Source organism: Peromyscus californicus, unplaced genomic scaffold (genome assembly GCF_007827085.1).
Source record: "Peromyscus californicus insignis strain IS unplaced genomic scaffold, ASM782708v3 Scaffold_5__1_contigs__length_169319896, whole genome shotgun sequence".
In the NCBI taxonomy this organism is placed as follows: domain Eukaryota; kingdom Metazoa; phylum Chordata; class Mammalia; order Rodentia; family Cricetidae; genus Peromyscus; species Peromyscus californicus.
In genome coordinates, this window is record NW_026294573.1 from 81,230,583 (window position 1) to 81,254,205 (window position 23,623).

The following is a 23,623-nucleotide window of genomic DNA, read 5'->3' on the forward strand; positions in this document are numbered from 1 at the left end:
TAAGGATGTTGAAGATTTCTTAAGTGTTTCTCATTTGAAATTCCTCTGTTGAGAATTCTTTGTTTAGATATGTAGCCCATTGTTTGATTGGAATATTTGGTTTATTGGTGACTAGTTTCTTGAGTTCTTTATATAGTTTGGATATTAACCCTCTGTCAGATGTGGAGTTTGAGAAAATCTTTTCCCCTTTTGTGGGCTGCCATTTTGTCCTGTTGACAGTGTCCTTTTCCTTACAGAAGCTTTTCAGTTTCATGAGTATATGCTTATTTATTATTTGTTAATCTTAGTGCCTGCAGTATTGGTGTTCTCAGGAAGTTGTCCTGTGTGCTATTGCATTCAAGGCTATTCTCCACTTTCTTCTCTGTAAATTTCAGTATATCTGGTTTTATGTTGATGTTTTGATCCACTTGGACTTGGGTTTTGTTCAGGATGATAGATATTTGCATTCTCTTACATGCCAACATCCAGTTAGATCAGTACCATTTGTTGAAGATGCTTTCTTTTTTTCCACTGTATATTTCCAGTTTCCTTATCAAAAATCAATTGTCCATAGGAGTGTGAACTTATGTCTGGGGCTTTAATTTAATTCCATTGATCAACCAATCTGTTTTTATGCCAATACCATGCAGATTTTATTGCTATAGCTCTGTAATAGAGCTTGAAATGAAGGGGTGGGGATACCTCTGGAAGTTCTTTTATTGTACAGGATTATTTTAGCTATCTTTTTTGTTGTTGTTGTTGATTTTGGCTTTCCATATTACACTGAGTATTGTTCTTTCAAGGTCTGTAAAGAATTGTGTTTGAATCTAGAAGGGAATTGCACTGAATCTGTAGATTCCTTTTTGTAAAATGGCCATTTTTACTATGTTAATCCTACCTATCCATGGGAGGTTCTTCCATCTTCGGATATCTTCTTCAATTTCTTTTTTCAAAGACTTGAAATTCTAGTCATACACATCTTGCACTTATTTGCTTAGGGTTACTCTAGGATACTTTATATTATTCCTGATTATTGTGAAGGCTGTTATTTTTCCCTGATTTGTTTATCAGCCTGTTTGTAGTTTATATATAGGACATCTATTGATTTTTTTTTTTTAGTTAATCTTGTATCCAGCCACTTTGATGAAGTGCTTATCAGCTGTAGGAGTACCCTGGTAGAATTTGGGATATATATATATATATATATATATATATATATATATATATATATATATAATCATCTTTGAATAGCCATATTTTGACTTCTTCCTTTCCAATTTGTATCTTTCGATCTCCCTTAGTTGTCATATTGCTCTAGCTACAACTTCAAGTACTGTATTGAATAGATATGGTGGAGAGAGTGGACAGCCTTGTCTTTTTCCTAATATTAGTGGAATTACTTTGAGTTTCTGTCCATTTAATTTGATGTTGGCTATAGGCTTGTTATAAATAGCCTTTATTATGTTTAGGTATGTCTCTTATATCCCTAATCTCTTCATGGCATTCATCATAAAGGGATGTTGGATTTTGTCAAATGCTTTTCATTATCAAATGAGACACATGTGGTTTTTTTCTTTCAGTTTGTTTATATGGTGAATTACATTGACAGATTATGTATGTTGAACTATCCTCACATATCTGGGATGAAGCCTACATGATCATGGTGGATGATCTTTTTGATGTGTTCTTGGATTCACTTTATGAGGATTATTTTGAGTATTTGTGCATCCATTTTCATGAAGAAGATTTGCCTGTAATTCCCTTTCTTTGTTGAATCTTCATGTGGTTTGGGTGACTGTGTCCTCATAAAATGAATTTAGCAATGTTCTCTTTGTTTCTATTTTGTGGGGGTAATTTGAAGAGTATTGGTTTCAGCTCTTATTTGAAAGTCTCATAGAGTTCTGCACTAAAACTGTCTAGCCATGAGTTTTTTTCCTTGGGAGACTTTCAATGGCCACTATTTACTTAGGGGTTATAGGTCTATTTAAGCTATTTATCTGATCTTGATTTAACTTTGGAAAATGGTATCTATCAAAGAAGTTTTCCATTTCTTTTAAATCATCCACTTTTGTAGAGTGTAGGTTTTTGAATAATGACCTAATGATTCTTTGTATTTTCTGGGCATCTGTTGTTATGGCTACCTTTTTGCTTCTAATTTTGTTAATTTGTGTATTCTCTCTAAGCCTTTTAGTTAGTTTGGATAACGGTTTGTCACTCTTGTTGATTTTCTCAGAGAACCAACTCTGTTTCATTGATTCTTGGCATTGCTCTCTTTGTTTCTGTTATATTGATCTCAGTCCTCAGTTTGATTATTTCCAACTGTCTACTGTTGTTTTGTGTGTTTGCTTCTGTTTAGTTTAGAGCTTTCAAAGTATGCTGTGATGTTGCTAGTATGAAATCTCTCCAATTTCTTTATGAAGGCACTTATGTGCTATGAACTTTCCTCTTAGCTCTGCTTTCATTGTGCCCCATAAGTTTGGGTACATTGTGCATTTTTTTTCATTGAATTTTAGGTAGTCTTTAATTTCTTTCTTTATTTCTGCTTTGACCCAGTAATAATTCAGTAGAGAGTTGTTCAGATTCCATGAGTTTTATAGGCTTTCTGCAGGTTCTGTTGTTGTTGAAATCCATCTTTAATATGTGGTGGTTAGGATGAAGGTGGGGTATTCCAATTTTTTGTATATGTTGAGACTTGCTTTCTGGCTGAATATGTGGTCAATTTCAGAGAAAGTTCCATGAGGTGGTGAGAAGAAGACATATTCTTTTGTGTTTGTTTGAAATGTTCTGTAGACATCTGTTAGGTGCATTTGGTCCATAACATCTGTTAACTCCAGTATTTCTCTGTTTAGTTTTTGTCTGGATGACTTGTCCATTGGTAAGAATGGGGTATTGAAGTCTCACTGTCTTAGTTAGGGAATCTATTGCTCTGAAGAGACACAATGCCCATGGAAACCTTTATAAAGGAAAACATTTAACTTGGGTAGTGTACGATTTCAGAGGTTTAGGCTATTATCATTATAGCAATACATGGAGGAATGCAAGTAGATGTGGTGCTGGAGAAGGAGCTGAGAGTTCTACATCTTAATATGCAAGTAACAGAAAGTGAACTGAGTACCACACTGTGTATAGCTTTAGTATAAGAGATGTCAAAACCCATGACCACAGGGACACACTTCCTCTAACAAGGCAACACATACTCCAACAAAGCCACACCTCCTAGTAGTGTCTCTCACTTTGGGAACCATTTTCTTTCAAACCACCATAAACTCTCAATGTGTGAGGGTCCATGTCTGACTTAAGCTTTAGTAGTGCTTCCTTTACAAACATAGGTGCCCTTGTGTTTGGAGCATAGACGTTCACAGTTGAATAATTGTCTTGGCTGATTTTTCCCTTGATGAGCATGAGGTGTCCTTCTTCTCTTTTGATTAACTTTGGTTTGAAGTTTATTTTGTTAGATATTAGAATGGCTACACAAACTTGTTTTTTATGTCCATTTGCTCAGAAAACCTTTTTCCAAACATTTACTCTGAGATAATGTCTATCTTTGATGTTGAGGTACATAACTTTTATGCAGCAGAAGGATGGATCCCATTTTCACATTCATTTTGTTGGTCTATGTCTTTTTATTGGGGAATCAAGTCAACTGATAATGAGAGATATCAATAACCAATGATTGTTTGCTGTGGAAAAATCCTTCAACACTGTGAATATGTATTAATATCATTGGTTAATAAAGAAGCTGACTGGCCAATAGCTGAAAAGAATAAAGCTAGGTGGGAGAGCCAAACTGAGAATGATGAGGAGAAGGGTAGAAGCTGGAATTGCATGTCAGATGCAAGAAAGAACAGGAGATGAATATGCCATGCTTGTTACCTGCATGTGGCAGAGCATAAATAAGGAATACCGGTTAACTTCAAATATTAAGAGCTACTTAGTAATAAGCCTGAGCTATTGGCCAAGTATTTATAATTAATATAAGCCTCAGTGTATCTATTTGAGAGTGACTGTGGAACTAGAAATCTCTGCCTACAATTGTTAATTCCTGTTATGTTTCTTTGGGGGGGGGGGCTGGGAGTAGTGGTGTGTGTGTGTGTGTGTGTGTGTGTGTGTGTGTGTGTGTGTGTGTGTGTTTCTCTTCTTAGTGTCTTTTTTCTGGTGTGAGATTATTTATTGTCTGTATTTTTATAGGTGTAGTTAACATCTTTGGGTTGGTGTTTTCCTTCTAGTACCTTCTGTAGGGCTAGATTTGTGCATAAATATTCTTTAAATTTTTTTTTTTGATGAAATATCTTGTTTTCTCCATCTATAGTGACTGAAAGTTTTGCTGGGTATGGAATCTGTGGTCTCTTAGAGTCTGCAGGACATCTGTCCAGGTACTTCTGGCTTTTAGTGTCTGCATTGAGAAGTTAGATAGAATTCTTATTGATCTGCCTTTATATATTATTTGGACTTTTTCTTTTGCAGCTTTTAATATTTTCTTTTTTTCTGTGTGGTTGGTGTTTTGATTATTATATAATGAGGGGAATTTCTTTTCTGATCTAATCTGATTGGTATTCTGTAAGCTTGTTATACCTTTATAGTCTTTCCAAATCCCCTTTCATGATGTTTCCAGAGTGTTAGATGCAAGGGTTGTGTCATATTCATTGTGGTTGTGGTCCCCAAGAGATCAGCTGTTCTCTGTATTATGACCAATTATTGTTTTCTTTAATAATCTCCTTATTTTGCAAGCAAAGAGATGTTTCTTTGATGAAGGATGAAAGATACATAAGAGTAAGTATTTACAATGCAGTTTGAAATTATGCTAGTTTAGTAAAGTGTAGGTTCTCTTCTTAGATCCACGACCTCATGAGTACCTAGTTGTTTGGTAGGTTTCTAGTACCAGGTATGATTTTCTGCATGTTGAATAAGCCACGAATCCAATTAGACAGTTTTTGTTGCCATGATGAAGTAGAAGACTCTTAATGTTTAGTAAGTGCAAGGACCCTCATTCTAATTAGAAATTACCTTCTTGTGTACTAGTGTGTTCCATCATTTAAAAAATTGATATGCTATGTCTTAAGTATATGGACAATATGTTCAAATAACATTACAGCATTAATTCAATAATCCTTATAATACTATTAAAACCGTAGATTCCAAACAAATTGTAGAAGGCATGCTATTTAATTCTGTCTACCTAATGATGATAAAATGCCACTTTAAAATATAGAAAAGATGCTTCTTTCCATGTGTTTAGATCATTTTGCTGGCCCTCATTACCTTCTCATTTTAGGTATGGGGACAAGGAAAATTAGTAGGGACTAATTTCTCATTTGCAACCAGTGAAGTGAGGCTTTTGAAGAAAAGTACAACTCAAGGAACAGCACAGAAATGGTATAGAAAATGGGGGAAGTGCCAGGTGGTGGTGGCAAGTGCCTTTAATCCCAGTAGTCCAGAGGCAGAGGTAGGTGGATCTCTGTGAGTTGAAGGCCAGCCTGGTCTATGGAGAGAGTTCCAGGACAGGCTCCAAAGCTACACAAAGAAACCTTGTCCTGAAAAACAAACAAAAAAAAAAAAAGAAAAGAAAAGAAAGTGGGGGAAGCATAAGACATTGGAAAATAGAAAAGTCTTTGTGTATTCGGGGGGCGGGGGATTCCAAATCACTGCTGTTCTCTGAGTAATCACACCAAATAGACAGTAAAAGACTGTACTAGATTCAGTCCCTGACCCAGAGGTGCAGTTCTCCATTTTCTATTATCAACTCAGCCAGAAAGCTACTCCCCTTGGAGCCATACTTAGCCAAGTTGCTATCTGCATCCACCCTGCCTGGTTCATAAACACGATACTCACATGGAGGTGCACAGAATCAGCTTGCTCCTCCCAAAGGGCAAACTATTTTTGTACTACATCAAGCAGAGTGAAGGGGCCAGAAATGGTTGTAGTAAATAAAATAACAATATTAAATCCTGTTTGCAGTCCTGCGAGCGATGGGTAAAGGAAGATAAGAAGTGGAGATGCAGAATCAGAATGGCAGATCTTTAGCCCACTGGCTATAGTAAAGTGAATACATTTTAGAAAGGTGTACTTTGGTGTAGGGAAAGGAGCAGGAGTTTGACACTGTGCTTTTATCTTTGCTTCGCAGTCTCATATTTCTTATGGTTTGATTTCTTAGCATACTACTGTCTCAAATGTACCGACCTCATTTACAAGACATTTCAAATAGACATGCAGCTGTCAAGTCACCATGTATTTGTCCTTAATAATTAGTAAGAATAAACATGACCATGCTCAATTAGCATTTATCTTTTGCCTCCTCATTTTCCCTGGTTTTTACTAATAGAATGTTCTCTCTCTACTTCCTTCAGCTAAACTGACCCTATTCCATTGCTTTTAGAATATCCAGTAGCCTTGTTAACAGAAAGTGGACAAAAATGGATAAAATAAGTAAAATAGCATTTTTAAATGCCATTTATCAAAAACCCATCATTTCAGCATCATGTAACCAACATGCAGCTATGATAGACATGTCCCATTTCTTGTACACACTTTCTCTTCATTATCCAGTACAGAGGTTACACTTTTGGCATATCTCAGTTTGGGACAGCCATGTCCCTGTTTTGCAGTGGCCATTTGTTGCCAGCTGTGACTCTTCCATAGAGAATTCAAGAATGATAACTTTATTTCTCACTGTTTCCTGGACATTTTCTTGTTGCCCTTGGACTGCAGTAATCCAAAATAACTTGGGGAACACAACCACAATAGTTTTGAAGTTTCAATCAGTTTGACTATCTTTTCTGGTGTTTCAGATTTAAACATGAAATTGAAAATGAGATGCAACACAATGTAGGACTTGACCTTCAAAGAACATTTTAGTACTGGTTCAGTGCCTCATTGGTAATTTTAAACACATGCTTTGTTGTTCATTTAAACATACAAACACACACCCTGGGAAGAGAGTGGACCAGAACAAATTAGAACCCCAGTGCCCTTCACTTTCCTTCCAACAATGTTCACAAGTTAGGATGCTATCAGAGTCTGAGGGGCTCTGTTTGTGAAGTATGAATGCAGATGTGCCCAAGAGTAAAAGACCCCTGCTCAGTCTACCATAACCTGAATTTGGCAGGCTCACTGAGGCATGGATGATTATGCAGTTTAAATTGGATGAGAATAGTGATGGCTGTTTAAAAAAAATAACATCAACAGCAATAAAAAAATCACAACAAAAATAAAGACTCCTCTCACTAATCATAAAATAATATTTAATATCAATTCTCTTGCCTAAACCAAAAGTTTCCTAGATTCAAACAACTTTAAGTGAATCTGCTAATCCTGAGATTTCATAGTTATTCAAATGTGAAGAGGTGGTCTTCAAATTCTAAAAGCATAGAACCTTGAGAAAGGTCTGGATTCCTCTGGCCTGCATGTGCTTTTATATTTGGGTGTGATCCAGAATCATTTAGTAGTCAGGCAGTGGAGGTCTACTGATCTCATTTAAGGTAAATGACACCTTCCTGGGAGAAAGATGTTTGTGCAATGAATTCTGGGTACAGTCAAATAAGATCACTACTTATGATGAGAGAGGAGAGAGGAGAGAGGAGAGAGGAGAGAGGAGAGAGGAGAGAGGAGAGAGGAGAGAGGAGAGAGGAGAGAGGAGAGAGGAGAGAGGAGAGATAGTTGTTTGTGGAGGAGAAATGCAGTTTGCAATCCATGGGAGACTCAGAAAGCAGCAGAACGTTAACTTAGCTCTACAGGAGCATATTCAACTGGCTTTGAGCTTATGATGAACAGCATGACTATTTTGGCTTGAAAATCATGAATGCTACAAGCACTTGAAAATGGGTTGGAAAAGAACCTTCCTGCCTCTTTCCAGCTTCCAAGCTGCATTTTATACAATATTAGAGAAGAGAAGAACCATCTCTGATTCCAGCTCATTGATCAAGGAAATTTGCAGTAAGTCTTATCTACAGAATATCAATGTAGAATAGAGTCCCTCTCTCAGAGAAACCCTTTTATCTCTTCCAAGAAGCTTTGCAAAGCAGAGGGATATATGGTGGTGCACCCAGAATGATCTCTCAGGGATTCGGTGAACCAGCAAGAGCTGTATCATTGATGCCATTTTCTAGCTCTCAGGCTAATTTCAGCTTAAACGTAATTTTCAAAAATGCTATTGAAAAATAGAAAAACACATCGTTTTTCAGACTGTAATATGATAACATTTCATATACTTGAGGAACATGTCTCATCTTTAAGCTAGTTGTCACAATCTGGATTAATAGACCAAGCAAGAAATACATACTGGTCACTGACTATATGTTTAATGTCCTAATACCTTCATATGCCAAAATAAACAAACAAAAAGACAATTTTACTAGGTATTGATTAATATAGATGTACTAATTCTCTTCAATATTTCATTCAGCAGATATACATTGGAGATATATATAGATATATATCTCAAGAGGATGCTCTTGGTGCTGGGTTTTATACTGGCTCCTCCATGAAGACCAGAGCATTTGCTTAACTTTCCTGAAACTGAGATAAAATACATCTGCTTTAGTCATATACAGCATTGAAATTTGTGTCAGAACCTATGCCAAGCTGTCATATATTTAGTTCTTGTTTAGTGCTAAGTTATAAGTTATTGGACCAATGCAGCAATCTGGACCATTGAACTACAGAGATAGGATTTGAACCTATGTCTATCTGGATACAAAGATAATGCTTTTTTATGGGACTATATTTATAACCATAGAGAGTTGTTACCTGACAACATTTTAAGAGTGATTTAGCTAATTTAATGTATTAATTTAAAATATATCTTTGGGAGATTAGAATCTTCAAGATAATTTTTTCCAGACAAATTTTGGAAAGCCAATAATGGCCTGCTAGCATAGAAAGTAGATCACTCAGTTCCCCTATCCCCAGTGCATCTGAGCAAGGCTTTAGCCAGGATTCTGTTGCCATAGAGCGGAGACCTGGGCAGCAGTGTTTGTGCTGCACCTGGTCCTGGACCTGTAGCTCCAGGATGGATGTGATACAGCAGGCAGCTGAGCTGCAGTTAGCTCCTGAATCAATGCCAGAACTCAGGGACTTACCAGCTGACTGAAATGGAATGTGTTTATGTGATATCATCATTCAGTCTTCTTCTAACTGAGGCACAGAAGGGTTAAATAATAGTTTTAGTGTATGTATTAGAATTGCCTAGAGAAACATGCCTAAATACATAGATAACAGATAGCTGATAGATAGATAGATAGATAGATAGATAGATAGATAGATAGATAGATAGATGACAGATGGATAGTTCAATGATAGCTATAGATAAATGGTAAATATAGATAGATGACAGGTGATTGGTAGATAGGATAGATAGATAGATAGATAGATAGATAGATAGATAGATAGCTGGATAGATAGATAGTAGATAGATAGATAGATAGATAGATAGATAGATAGATAGATAGATAGTAGATAGTAGATAGATTAATAGTAGATAGATAATAAGGAATTGTGGCTTACAATTCTCAAGATTCTATGAAATCTGGAGATGAAAACCTAGAGAACTGATAGTGTAGGACCAGTCTGAGTCCAGAAGATGAGAAAAAGAGATCTGTTGTTTCAATTTAAGTCTAAAGGCAAGGCACAGCTAACTTCTCAATTAGAATTGAAGGTAAGCAGGCAGGAAGAATTCTTTCTTACAGAGAGAGAGTAGAGATAAGAAGGTCAGCCCTTCTATTTTCTGAAGGTTTTCCACCTGTTAGGTGATGCCCAATAACATAAGAGAGGACATGCTGATTTATTCATTTGAACATTGATATTATCAAAAGATGACCTTGCTGAAATAGTCAAAATCATATTAAATTAAATGTGCAGGAAGCCCAGACATATACCTCCGTAAAATAACCAGCAAGGGGGCTACACTGCTGAAAGAATAAAATAGCCACAAGAAAGACATGGGTCTCTGATCTCAATTCTCACATTCTTTGCTTACACGTACTGACCTCATATGTCTTCCAAACTATTGATTAGAAATAGACCTCAATGTGTACCAGTATCTTCAAGTTATTAATAGAAATCAAAGAGTGGAAAAATAGCATATGTAGTTCATTTATAACTTTTTTATTGATGCTTTCAATATATACATATGTCTTATATTATACTCTGTAGTCTACTTGAAACAGAGGGAAAATAAGTCAATTAAAAAAATTTTTAAATTTCTCTTCCTAATCACATTCACTTTATACCATGCTTTAAGGTGTTTATGAGTCTGGGCATGTATAGTTAAAAATAAAATCAACTTTTACTGTCCACTGCAATGTTTAATAAATCACTAAGATATTCTAGATTTACTACAACCATTTTGTAATAAAATGTGTAAGACTCAGCAGTATCTAAGAACTTTTCTGATAAAATATTTTTGGAACCTATTATTTGTCAAAGAGCCCTCTAAATTCCTTTGTTGGTTCCCATAGATTAGTAAGAGAAGCTTCTTGTTGAAGAAGCCAGTCATCAATGGAGAAACCCATAAATAGCCAAAGTGTGGAGAATAGGTAATGGTAAAGTATTTGGCTCTTCTAAGGATATCTGTAACACACCTTCAAGATTCAGGGAACAACTCTAACAGGAGACAGAAATAATGTAATCGTTGAGGATAGGGAGATCAACAGCAAAGAATGGCATCTTCTAGACATGACACAGCTGTTGCATTCATCAACTCTTTGCAGCTGTGGATATCTGCACACGACTTCCGCAGGACTGGGCCCATCCACATTTCATCAGGGATGGGGGATGGGCCTTGTTCCCAGAAGGATTAGGAATTAAGACCAGGTAGGAGAGGTGTGTCACTTTCTTTAGTAGTTTAACCACAGATGAACTGCCCTTGCTTTTCTCCATATGCAGAGCAAAGACCAGAAAGAAGATGTGAAAGTAGGAAACGGATGCATTAAAAAGTAGGGTGCCACTGGGAGAGTGTGAGAGATGGAAGGAGAAGAATGAAGGTTGAAAATGTCTAAAATGCAGTATGTAAGTGCATAAAACTGTCGAACAATTTTAAAAATTGAAAGCAAAATAAAATAAGTCCCCTGGAATTAAAAAACAACTTTAACTAAACTAAGAAAAATATTATTTCTATATTGATACAGAAGTATTATATCTAACAAATTTCTGAGAATCACACAGGAGCACATAAAAGTGACTGTTTTAGATTTCTTTACCATATTTTAGGTGATAGAAGGGTACATTTAAAATTTTAAATTATTTGCTGTAGAGCTTGCCTAGATATGATTCATATGAACATTTGTTTAGGGTCAAAGAGTCTGGTGATGTGGACATGTGATGCTTCCATAGCCTTTATCTCTTCATATTTATGGAAACAGAATCTCAATGTTCTCAGGGGGAGGGGCACCTTTCCCCTTAGTCCATCTGGTTGATCTCTAGGCTGGTAGCATCCACAACTAATTTAACAGAATTTTAAGACATTTATTAGGACTGGCTACTTCTGGCCCTTGAGCCTTTGATGGACAAAGTCTACCTGAGAGGCAGATCAACTGAAGCAGAGAATGAATTGAGAGAAGCAAGGTGTATTCTTGTGACACAGATTAAAATCTGAAGCATATTCAACTATCCCATTTTTAGATCATGAATCAATAAATTTCCTCTTCCTCCACCTCTTTTTCTTTCTCTTCCTCTTCATCTTGTCCTTGTCATTACTATGTAGTCTTCATAATCATCTACTCATCTTTTTTCTATTCCTTCTCTTCTTGTTTCTATTCTTCCTTCTTCATCTTCACTTGCTTTTTAAAACTTGTTTAACTTGTTTTTTAACTTAATATTTGTTTCTGCTAATTTACTATCAAGGTAGTGCTAGTTTGATATGGCATGTTTGACTAACTATTCCCTCTAAAATTTTGAAATTCTTATAGCACTTTGGAATGTGTAGTGATCCTGCAAGATGACTTAGTGCACAAGTGAATGGCTCGGTTTATCATGGTCTGTGTATTTAGCAGTGTTATTATCAGCAAGGGCTAATATAAGCAAAAGTTTTTAGCAGAGACAAGCTATGACAAAATGCATTATCCATGGCTTTGTTTAGCCTCTTGTTATCAAGTGAAACAGACATTAATTCGTTAATTCGTTTCTGGGGATATGTGTACCAAGTAAAATGTTCAGTGCCCCCATATTACTGAAAAAGATTTTGACATTCTCAACTATATCTTAGGTCCATAAAGATTGCATTTTACAAAATTAAAGCAGGGACTTGGGTTATGTAAACAATTTTCTGTGCTGACATTTGTAGTAAAATAGAATGATATGAGCTTTTGATGACTTGACTGTTGTAATAAAAAGCTAAAGTTTTGCTTATTCACAGGGTACATACATTTTTTTCTATTTAATTATGCCACTGGCCAAACATGCTTTTATCTCTAAAATCTACAAGGACCTTTACCTGTGTCAGGGAGAGAACACATGGACTGCTTCTAGGATTTGCCTACTGTGCCAGATGTATTTGATTTGAGGTTGTGGCTTGAAGGCTGTGATAAGAAGTGTTAGGAGGGGATGTTGTAGGAGAGAACGCCATAATCAATTGGCAATGGCTGTCGCAGGTGAGAGATGAACAAGAAACAGCAGAGATATTGAAAAAAAAATCTATGAACATGTGATGCAAAGAACAAAGATTAAAGTCCAGCTAATTTCTGGGGAAGTTTATTATACACAGTGTTAAAATGTTCATAAACTAACAAGTCAACCATCCTTTCTCAAACAGTGAGCCTGTAGCTGTAAAGTGAACGTTCTGTGCCAGAGAAATTTCACTCTGCACTCAAATAGATGAAGCTTGCTTGATGCCCTGTTAGGAACTGCTTTGGGTTGCACAATGGTGCTGAGCACAGAATATAGCAAGTAAGGACAACAGTGCAGCATCGGATTTCAAGGCCCAGTTCAGCTCTTCCTAGCAATGTATTGCTTGTTTGCTTATGTATTTTTTGTTTTTACATCCTAACCAATTTTCTTCTCCCTCCCCTCTTCTCAGTTCCTCCCCTGTATCCCCCCATCCACTCCTCTTCCACTGTCTCTCTTCAGATACAGGCAGTTCTCCCATGGATAGCAGCCATGGTATATCAAGTTGCAGTGAGGAGTAGGCACCTCTTTTTCTATTAAGGCTGGATGCAGCAATCCAGTAAGAGGAATGGGTCACAAAAGCAAACAACAGAGTCAGAGACAGCCCCTGCTCTCACTGTTAGAAATCCCACGAGAAGACCAAGTTACACAACTATAACATATGCAGAGGGCCTTAGTCAGTCCTATGCAGGCTCCTTTGTTGTTGGTTCAGTCTCTGTGAGTCCCTATGAGCCGAGATTAATTGGTCTGTGGGTTTTCTTGTGGTGCCTGTAGCTAGAGTTTTCCTGCCTGGCCCATAGTCAGGACAAATCTCTGTCACCTGCCAGTCCCACAGCTGCTCAAACCCGACCAAGTAAACACAGAGACTTATATTGGTTACAAACTGTATGGCCGTGGCAGGCTTCTTGCTAACTTTTCTTACAGCTTAAATTAATCCATTTCCATTAATCTATACCTTGCCACATGACTCGTGGCTTACCGGCATCTTCACATGCTGTTTGTCATCACGGCGGCTAGCAGTGTCTCTCTGACTCAGCCTTCCACTTCCCAGCTTTATTCTCCTCCTTGTCACACCTACACTTCCTGCCTAGCCAATGGCCAATCAGTGTTTTATTTATTGACTAATCAGCAACACATTTGCCATACAGAACATCCCACAGCAGGTGCCCTTGGCACCAATGGGTGCTACAATCATTTCTCTCTCTCTTCCATAGGATTGCCTGAGATTGGTCTAATGGTTGCTTATGAGTCTCTATATCTGATTCCATCAGTTGCTGGGTGAGGCTTCTCTGCGTGAAACTAGGCATCAGTCTATGAGTATTGCAGAATATCATTAGGAATCATTTCATTGACTAGCCCTTTTTTTGCCATTCCTGTTTGGATCTATCATAGGTCTGTGAGTATCCTGTTTCTGGATCCTGGTCCTCAGTGAAGAACTCTCTCTCTCTCTCTCTCTCTCTCAGAGTATGGGTCTCCAGCTGTGCCAGTTATTAGTTGGTTACTACCACAATTTCTGGGCCATCTTTACCTCAGCACATCTTGCAGCCAGGGGAAATTGTAAGTCAAAGGCTTTGTGGCTGGGATAGAGTCCCAGTCCCTCCTCCAGAAGTCTTGTCTGATTACAGGGGATGGCCAGTTACATATCCCATAAATTCTCTGCAGTTTTCATTGCACTAGGGTTCTCGCTCATCCCAGAGATGACCCCAGATTCCAGTTGTCTGTTCTCTATCCTTCCCACACCTGATCCCTCCTGTTCCCATCCTATTCCCCCTTCCAGGTTTCCCCACCCACCTTCACTGGCAATGTCCATTCTATTTTCCCTTCACAGTGAGATTCATGCACCCTCCCTCTTTGAGCTCTCCTTGTTATTTAACTTCTCTGGGTCTGTGGGTTGTAGCCCTAGTTCAGCTCCTCCTAGACATGTATTCTTAAGAAAATTATTTTATCTCTCATTTTTTTCATTAATGGTAATTTTGATAATCTTTGAGTCACAAGGTTTTGAATTTCAATTTGGTTAACCTAATTAATTTCATTAATCAATATTTGTGAAACACTTAGAAAATTCTCTGGAACATCACAGGCATGGAACAAATGGCAAACAAAGGTAACCACAGTAGTATTAGTAATGTGGTTTCACTTAACAGTTAAATTAGTGCTAGTGATTTGGTCAGAATTTTAGATATGGAGCACTCATAATAAAAAGATAGAAGGTGAGGGGGATGGGAGGGGGGAGAACAAGGGAATCCATGGCTGATATGTAGAACTGAATTGTATTGCAAAAGAAAAAAAAAAGAAAAAAAAAGGTAGCAATAGACAAACAAATGAACGTCTCTAGTATCCTATCACTTTGCTTTAAAGGCATTCAGTGATGGTAGGCAATAAGATCAAGTGTTTTGATTTCTTTGTTTGTGTATATAGTTGTAGAAATGAGGTGCCATTTCACTGCCCACTGTCAGCTGGAGATATGTGCCAATATTTAGGTGCCCCTCATTGTGCCTTGTAGTCCTCAGAGATAGTTCAAAATCTAGGTGGCTGATAATTTCTTACAAATTAGCTAGAGTGAATCCCTCAGGCCTCCTGTTCTGCAACCATCCTGAGAAAACTCTTTGCTTTTAAAACTTATCATGCTTTAGCTGGATCACTCATTCACCACATAAAATAGCAATCACAATACTCGTGCCTCATTTCATGTAAAGATTGCAGCCACACCGCTAGGAGAGGGGATTATATATGTTCTGATGTTACTAGAAGTTATTGTAGAGTTCTGCTGACCACAAAGGTTGAGAACATGGCCAGGAATGACAGATAGTCTTGTCTCGTCTGGTGCAGTGTTTAGCAGAGGCAGAATCCTATTAGCTGCTATTCACTTGGCTTATAGTTCATTTCTTTACTGGTGACAGTGCTGCTTCTAGTCTCTCTAAGTCAGATGATTTATCTAAAACCCACTTACCTGATTCATCATGATCTACTAGGATATATTTGGTAGCAACTTATATGAATTCAAATAAAACCAGTAACAAAGTCCTTATGACTTTGGAAATGTCTGGATGATTACACCTTCTTCCTTCGTTCCCAATAAAATTCTCTGTGGTAGCAAAAATGATTGACAGAATTCCAGGCTTGGTCATTAGCTACTAATTATCCCTATTATCATTATTTGATTTTGTTAATTTTAATTGCATTTATTATTATTATTATTATTATTATTATTATTATTTGTGTGTGTGTGTGTGTGTGTGTGTGTGTGTGTGTGTGTGTGTGTGTGTGTGTGTAAGTACACCATAGCATACACATGTGGAGGTCAGAGGAAAACTTTCAAGAGTCAGTTCTCTGTTTCCAATGTGTGGGTGCTGAAGACCTAACTCAGATAATCAAATTTCATGGAAAGCCCCTTTACCTACTGAACCTTCTTTCTGACTTCACTATTACATTTTAGGGAACTATTAAGTAGAGTTTTGGTTAAATATTCTAGAACTGATTGATCAGATAGGCCTGTACCAAGATCCTTTCTAAAACAACCACAGCTAGGTGCTGTGACTTGCTGGCCTTGCCCATGTGCCTTAGACTCAGACGAAAGAGTAATACCTCTAGAAATATATTACATGAGAAATTTAGAAATGAGGTTTCCCAAAATGGAAAAGGAGGCCCTTTAGAAAATGAAGGAAAGAACCTTTAGGCAGGAGAAAGCTAAAAATAGCCTATGTTGGGCTCCCCCTGGTGGACCACCCCAGAGAGAAAGAGGTTGAGGGTGGTGGAGACAGAGACAAGAGAGGAACAAAGAGGGGAAGAAGGGCTTCAGTTGATTACTCCACAGGAGCAGAGGAATAAACAGAGGGCCAGTGCACTGGGTCTAGTGAATATCCAATTCAAATGAGGGTCCCTCGTTACAAAGTGTTCTGGAAGTCATCCTCCAGTGTAGATGGAGTTTTCCTGCCTGGCCCACAGTCAGGACAAATCTCTGTCACCTGCCAGTCCTACAGCCGCTCAAACCCGACCAAGTAAACACAGAGACTTATATTGGTTACAAACTGTATGGCCGTGGAAGGCTTCTTGCTAACTTTTCTTACAGCTTAAATTAATCCATTTCCATAAATCTGTACCTTGCCACGTGGTACGTGGCTCGTGGCTTACCAGCATCTTCACATGCTGTTTGTCATCATGGCGGCTGGCAGTGTCTCTCTGACTCAGCCTTCCACTTCCCAGCTTTATTCTCCTCCTTGTCCCGCCTATACCTCCTGCCTGGCCACTGGCCAATCAGTGTTTTATTTATTGACCAATCAGCAACACATTTGCCATACAGAACATCCCACAGCACTCCAGACTTAAATTGGTGTTTTCAGCCCTGTAAAGAGGGGCTACCTGCTGTATCCACCTCCTCTTTGAGTTACTATAAGAAAATAAGGCTTCAGAAAGAAGAGGATAAACAACGTGAGATTTTAAAAAGCCTTATCCCTTCTGAATTACCAGTTAAAGTAGGGTATTAAAGCAGTTTACAATAAGGCTACCCCTTGAGTATTCATCAACATGACCATATTCTCGTGCTTCTTTTATTTTAGAATTTTATGTTACCAAACCAAAGGGCTGAGCAGGCTGCTGGTTAAGGAAGACAGAAGTTTAGCATTATGAGATGGGGAGAGGAGAGAGGGCATGGGGGTAGTCATATGTAGCAAAACTAGGATGTGCGCATTTATGCCCCACAATATCCGTTATTACATATTGAGAGCCTCACAGGAAACCAATACAAGTTTAGCTCTTCCTCAGGGAATCTGTATGTGTCCGCAAAGCTCTAGACTATGAGAATGTATTTTCTGATGTCTAGAAACACTGCAAAGAGGATTGGCATATGCAAATATCCCTCATTAAAAACAAGGAGTATTGTAGAATTAGAAAAGATAATATATGCATAAGGACTCAATGGATTGGAAAGATCTGTGTGTTGAATAATTTTGCACTAGGCTCCTACCATATGAAAGGGCAGGTAGCATGTGGCATTCATTATGTTGGACTTCTGTAGTAGGGTGCTCCAAGTTTTAATTCTGCTCCTGTTCTGTAATTCTGACCAATTTTTCTAAGTTTTCTGCACCTGAAAATGGAATGGTGACCAGAACAGCAATAGCCATATCACAGACTGATTTGAAGAGTTAAATTAAATTGAAGAGTTAAATTAATGATTGTGAAGGTCAGGGAGCAGATATTGGTATTCATTGTGTCTTTGTGTGTTCAGCTTTCATTATGAATCCAGTTTTATGCTATTGAGTTCAGTTTAGGAAATATACATTAGATGAATAATGTCATTGATAATTACTTAATTACAGTTATGATGAAGGAGACAGTAAGAGTTGTGAGAGAGCTGATACTCTCTGTCTGGGGCATGAAGTGATATTTACAATGATACTTGAAGGGTGAGAAGGATTTGGATGGAGCAGAAAGCTCCTGTGTAAGCCTACAGGCAAGCAGGAAGTAGATAAATTATAGGCCCTGGGAAAAGACCAGGGTAGATGAAGCTGAGAGTTTGGTACATCATCTTAGAAAAAGAGAAAATTAAGATCATGTGCAGTATTACACGTTCCATGTTAAATCTTTCTTTATCTTAGTTGGAGCCTCAGAGAAGATGGTGTGTGAACTACTTTATTAAGAAGAGATTACATGTCCTCATGAAGCCATGCAATGCTGGGAGGAAAAGCACTGACATTGAAGGGACCAGCATGACTGCTATGGACAGCAGAAGCTCAGACCTGACCATCAGCGAGCAGTTCCTTTCTGCTCTCAAAGGCAAAATAGGGTGATCACTAGGCATAAAATGAATGTAAATAATACAGCGACCAGATAATGGAGGGCATTGATGTCTCCGTTTATCAGTTCTGACTTCAGTGTGCAACGCAAAGTCCACCATGTTTTGCATAAGTACAGTAATGGATAGAAATTTCATTTTAAGTGCACTGCCTACAGAAGGTTTAGATGAGATGAGGATCAGAAGGGGAGATTTGGGGAAAAAAAGAGAAACAGAGGACACATAATAGAAAATTTTTGTTCATTCAGCAAATGTTCATTTAAACTTCAGGACAGGCAAGGCTTGAATTCTTCTGACCTATATAGGTTAATAAATATTAGTTCCAAGCTGGCAAGACAGCTCAGTGATCACAATGTTTGCCTAGCAAGCATGAGGACAATAGTTCAGATTCCCAGAGCCTGTGTAAAAGCCGGTGACTGTGTTGCCTCACCTGTAACTCCAGAGCTCAGAGGTGAATAAATACATGGGATCCCCAGACCAAGCTGGCTAGCAAGAGCAGGTGTAGATGAATTTCTAAACAGTCTTATTAAATAAGAAACACATAGCAAAATGCAGGTTGAAAGCCATAGAGATCAGAGAAATATGAATAGCCACCAGCTAACCTTAACTCACCACGCCGCTGTAGCTTCCTAAGAGAACCAGCTTCTTCCTGTCTAACCTGCGCCTTCATTGCCTTGCTGTTCTGCCTTCTCATTGGCTCTTAGCTCAGCCACCTCATTTCCTCATCACTGCCTGTCTATACAGACCTCCAGGTCTCTATGGTTGGTACTGGGATTAAAGGTGTATGTCACCACTCTTGGCTGTGTCCTTGAACACACAGAGACTCTGCCTGCCATGTGATCGGATTAAGGGTGTGTGCTACCACCGCCGGACTTTTGTTTATGGCTATATCCTCTGATCTCCAGGCAAACTTTATTTATTAATATTCAAATAAAATATCACCACAAGCAGGTGCATCACTGAGCTCTGGATTCAGTCAAGAGAACTGCCTCAGCAAATAAGGTGGAGAATGATAAAAGATATCATATGATGTCAATTTCATGATTCCCATAAGCCTACACACATATGAAGGTGAATCACATTTATATGTGAAATCCCAAACATAGGATCACACATATAGACATGCACACACACTGAAGCATACAGATGCATATATATGGTGAGATGTCTAATTGGGTCAAAATGCTTGCTGCTTCTTATCTTAATTACCTGAGTTCAATCCCATGGACCCATGTGTTGAAAGAAGAGAAACAGCTCATCTCCCCACAAATTGTCCTATGACCTACATGCACTTGTGCGCGCACACACGTGCACACACACATACACACACACACACACACACACACGTGTGTGCACACACACACACACAAACACACTGTGGCATGAATGCCCTCTACATACAAAAATAGATAAGTATATGTAAAACTAGTAATGCTAGCTTCTACTCTTTCAGCTGCTTTCAAGACATAATAAAAACCAGTTCTTACTGTTTTTCACGAGACCTGCAATATACCAGGCCTGATAGAGAAACAAATGTTTCCCTATTATCTTTTCCAGAATTTTCTAAGGGTTCTGAAGATCATGAGTATCTCCTTTGATGCACTGTGATTGTTTGGCCCAAGGTTGGCCCTGCAAAGGACTTCAGATTCCTGGAAGACAGAAGTCATGTCATCACTCATCTTTAAGTCATTCATATGACCTCACTTTCAATAGCCCCTCAAGAAATTCATACTTCTTCCTACAGATGTTCAGCCAACTTTGAACCCAAAGCACCCCAGATTAAGGGATTTTTTTAACTCTTCTGAGGTCTGACAGCCATGGTGAATTTAAGCCTTGGAGGCTGTAGCAGGTGGTTCAAAGTCCTGAACAAATAGGAGAAAATCTTGTCTTTATTTAAGGTGAGGGAATCAGGGCCTTCGTTTTATCCCGAAATTTTATCTGTACCTCTTAGTATTTCTCAAATCAAAAGTTGTTTTTGCTTATTTGTTTCCCTGTTGGTTTCTCTTTTAATTTTCATGAAGCAACTCTTACAAATAAGGACAAGTGGGAAAGAAGTTTCCAGAATACCCAGGGACAGACATCATTGAATTAGAATGGCAAAGAGGGATTTAGAAAAATCTTATCAAAATTTCAGGACATTTTCATAAACATTTTTTTCTCCCCACAACACACTGTATCAGTAGCAATTGTGACATTCTCAAAATAAGCTGAGACTTCCAAGCATTATCTAGTCCATCACAATAGGAATAAGGTGGTGCACACTCCATTTTCTGAGTAAATGTCCTTGATCAAGGACTTTTTATAAGAATTACCTCAAGGCCCACAGATAGTAAGTTCTCACTCAAATCTACCTTAATGTGTTGGAAACTCCTCCCCCATGAAAGCCTTTTGTAAATTCTGTGGAAACAGCAAGCAGCTGCTCACCAACACCCACCCCAAAGAAAGAACAAGACATTTCTCACATATCTCAAGCTTCCTTAAATGTTCTTTCTTTGGCAAAGAAAAAAAAAAGAAGTATATTTTTGGCCTCTAAACCTTTTCCCACCAGTGTGTATTTCTGCAGAAATGTGATCCATATGGTTCTGATTGCTTTCTCCATAAGTCATTAGGAATGCTTTGCACTAGGAACTTTCCTGATGACCAAGAACTCTTTGGAGACAGTTTTAAATGGCCCTCTCAGCCTTGCCTCATAGAAATGGGGCAGCTAAACAGAGCCAAATGCAAATGAGCTAAGTCCCAGGAAGGTTGAGGTTTTATCCAAAACTCAAAACCAGTGAGGTTCTGGTGAGCCTTGAATGTGTCCCGCAAAGTCTTCACAACTTCCTCCGGGGACATCTGCTACTAAATCCTCCATTGGCACATATCAGGCAAGGATTCCAGGTATTTAGATTTGTACTTATGTTGGGTACAGTGCTCCATTAAATTCCAAGATCTTCCACTCATCCCCGGGTTTCCCTATTATTTTCTGGAGACACAATAAATATTTTAGACTTGGACATGAATGTGGAATTCTGGGTATCAACAAATCATGGTGCATGTAGTTATACTACTCATGTGTCAAGGGACTTAGTCTCCTGTTATATAAAACTGGGGTGGTATTATTTGTCTCACATCGCTCAGCATTTTTCTTTTTGAGGCAGCATGTTTTGTGTCTCAGACTGGCCTCAGTCTCACTATAGCTAAGAATGATTTTGAGCTTCTAATTTTTGTACCTTCAGCTCCGCAGTGCTGGTACTTTAGACACATGATACCTTACCTAGTTAATGTAGTTCTAGAGATCAAGCATAGGGCTTTGTGCATGTGAGGAAAACACTCTAACAACTGAATTATAGTCTTGGCTCATCACATAGCATTTGGAGACTTGTATAGGAAATATATCAAATGAAGGTTAGTGCCTGGTAAAACTTCAACAATTCCCCCCCCCCCCCCGCTTTCCCTTTCTATATAGCAGCATTCTGAACCAGAAAAGGTTTATGTTTCTGAGTGAAATATTGACTATTTTGGATGACGGGTAAAAACAGGACGACATTTCATGTTATTAAGTGTCCTATTTGACTGCACCCTACCATGAGAGACTAATTGTGAGGGAAGAGATAGGAAGAGGGATGAATCTCTATCTTGGTCTTCATCTGACTAGGTTGTCTTGGACTGCTTTCTGGACCGTATCACCAACTTTTGTTAGTATTTTTCAAGGAGACTACTCCCAGCTCGGGGTGACAGAGCAAAAAGAGAATGGGACAAATAACTAGGAAGTGGTCAGATATAGATAGAAAGAAAGAGAGGGCTAGAAAAAGAACAGAAGGAAAGGAGAGGAGCTAACAACTGGAACTTCATGCTAATGTAAACCGGGAAGCAGGTGTGTGGTGAATGTATTTCTTCATAATTGTAATACCTTCAAGAACCACACACCAGGGCCTCAGCGCAGGCCAGAAGCCAAGGGAAGAACAAAACTGTTGCCCAAGAAAAAGAGAAGTTTCCATCAGTCAGAAAGAGAAATTATCCAGCTGGTCAGTGGCCAGAGAGCTGTCCGTGGTACTGACGTACTCTCATTTAGATTGCCATGGGTTCTGCTGTTCTCTCCCCTCCCCAGACTCTGTACCATTCTGTTTGTCTTTGTCTCTTTTTCCTATTTTCCTTCTATTTCTCTACCTTCTTTGTCAATTACGGCATTTTTTCTCAAGTTTCCAGCCTGATATTCAAGGATTTTTCTTTCATTTTGCTTCAAAACTCTTCTTCAGTTAGTCACTGTTTTCTAGGTCCTTTGAAAATTTCATACTGACTGCATCTCTCTTGTCACCTTTTGGTAATGTAATGGATACATTAATAGTAGTAGGAATCGCAGCAGTGCATATTATGCATTGTGCAGCAAAGACATGGGAGGGATCATTCTCTGTCTCTCTATATACATATGCATTCATATATATACATATATGAATACATATATAACATTATATATATATATTTCACTTTCAATTCCACAGCAACCCTATAAGATGGTAAATTATATCATCTTAATAAACAACTGTGAACGTGAAGGCTAAGGTAACTTGACCAAGATCACACACAGACAGAATTCCAGTTCACACCCAGCACTTACACTTTTTACTGAATCTGGATTTCTTTACAAGGTCCAACATTTTCCATATGGCTTCCTCCTTCTCCCTCTGGTAGCTTCACCCAAGCTTCCCATATTGGTCAAATTTTCAAGGGACGGAATCTGCACTTCTGGTGAGATTTAAACCTCGAGTGAAATAAGTAAAATACACAGAATGCATACCCTTTGGGGATTTAGACCTTGCAAGGGCCTTCCTTCTGTTTTTCTTCAGGGAGAGGTCCTACCTGCACCTCAGGCTGAATTGAAGGAGTATTCCCGCTACTGTATTCTTGTCTTACACTCGCTACCCTGGCATTTCCCCTGTCTCTGGTGGTCCCTAGAGAACTTTGCGTTCTCTTCGGATTCCCACTCAGACATCCTTCCCACATAAGGAAGAGCATGCATGTTTAATTCTGGGAGGTTAAGTGGGCTCTCACTTATACACAAAAACAATCTCTAATAGTCACAGAGAAACACAGAGACACAACGGGACTCAGACGTGCGTCACTACAGACAAAACCCACACTCAGGTATGTACAAGCAGTCATGCCAAGCTCCCGCATAATCAGAAATACCCAGACGCTCACGCATCACTGAGCTACAGACCCGTTTCAGCTAGAATCAGGATTCGGGATTTGCGCACACAAGGTCCCTTTGGGTGCTCC